This window comes from Sorex fumeus, unplaced genomic scaffold, assembly GCF_029834395.1.
Source record: "Sorex fumeus unplaced genomic scaffold, SorFum_2.1 ptg000170l, whole genome shotgun sequence".
NCBI classification, from domain to species: domain Eukaryota; kingdom Metazoa; phylum Chordata; class Mammalia; order Eulipotyphla; family Soricidae; genus Sorex; species Sorex fumeus.
Window position 1 is genome coordinate 170988 of NW_026606227.1, and position 1752 is coordinate 172739.

Genomic DNA, 1752 nt, shown 5'->3' on the forward strand with positions numbered 1-1752 from the left:
GGCTGGTTTGTGTGGAGAGGAAAATGAAGAGCTGACCAATATTGAGTGGATAGCCCATTGAACAGCACTTCTGCGAGTTGAACATGCCTCTGAAAACCAGTATTGAGTTACTTGGACATTCACCAGTGGTGTAACGAAAACCTGCCGGGAGTGGAGGTTCAGATGAATTCCAGATTCGCAGTGAATGAATGGAACATTCTCTAGTGGTGATTCCAATGATTTCTGAAGGCTGGGTTTTGTGGACACGAAAATGTAGAGCTGAACAGGGTGGAGTGGATAGCCAAATGAACAGCACGTCTCTTAGTATGAACAGGCCACTGAAAACCAGCATTGGCTTACTTGGACATTCACAAGTGGTGTAACGATAACCCGCCGGGAGTTGAGAGTCAGATGAATTTAAGATTCGCAGTGAATGAACGGAACATTCTGTGGAGGAGATACCAATTATTTCTGAAGGTTGGGTTATGAGGACAGGAAAATGTAGAGCTGAATAGGGTTGGGTGGATAGCAAATTGAACAGCACGGCTGAGAGTATAAGCAGGCGGCTTAAAACCAGCATTGGATTCCTTGGACATATACCAGTGGTGTCACGAAAACCTGCCGGGAGTGGAGACTCTGATGAATTCCAGATTCGCGTGATTGAATGGAACATTCTGTAGTGGAGATTGCCAAGATTTAGAAATCTGGATAGTCTGGACAGGATATTGAAGAGCTGACCAATGTTGAGTGGATAGCCAGTGAACAGCACGGTTTCGAGTGTGAACAGACCACTAAGAAGCAGCATTGCATTACTTGGACATTCATCAGTGGTGTAACGAAAGCCTTCCTGGAATGCAGATTCAGATTATTTCCAGATTCACAGTGAATGAATGGAAATTTCTGTAGTAGAGATTCCAATGATTTCTGAACGCTGGGTTGTGTGGACAGGAAAATGAAGAAGAGCTGACTAGGTTTGACTGGATTGCCAATTGAACAGCAAGGCTGTGAGTGTGAACAGCCGCTGAAAACCAGCATTGGATTACCTGGTCATTCACCAGTGTTGTTAGGAAAATCTGCCTGGTGTGGAGAGTCAGAGGAATTCCAGATTCGCAGGGAACGAATGGAACATTCTGAAGTGGAGATAAGAATGATTTCTGAAGGCTCGGTGTGTGGAAGGAAAATCAAGAGCTAACCAGCGTTCACTGGATAGCCAATTGAACAGCACGGCTGCGAGTGTTAACACGCAGCTGAAACCAGCCTTGGGTTGCTTGGACATTCACCAGTGGTGAAACGAAAACCTGCTGGGAGTGGAGAACAAGATGAATTCAAGATTCGCGTGAATGAATGAAACATTCTGTAGTGTAGATTGCAATGGTTTCTGAGGTTTGTATTGTCTGAACTGGAAAAAGAAGAACTCACCAGTGTTGAGTCGCTAGACCGTGAACAGCACGGGTTCGAGTGTGAATAGACCGCTGAAAACCATCATTGCGTTACTTGAACATTCAGCAGTGGTGCAATGAAAACCTGCCGGGAGTGGAGATTCAGATGAATTCCAGATTCGCAGTGAATGCATGGAACATTCTCTAGTGGTGATTCCAATGATTTCTGAAGGCTGGGTTTTGTGGACACGAAAATGTAGAGCTGAACAGGGTGGAATGGATAGCCAAATGAACAGCACGTCTCGTAGTAAGAACAGGCCACTGAAAACCAGCTTTGGCTTAATTGGACATTCACAAGTGGTGTAACGAAAACCTGACGGGAGTTGAGAATTAG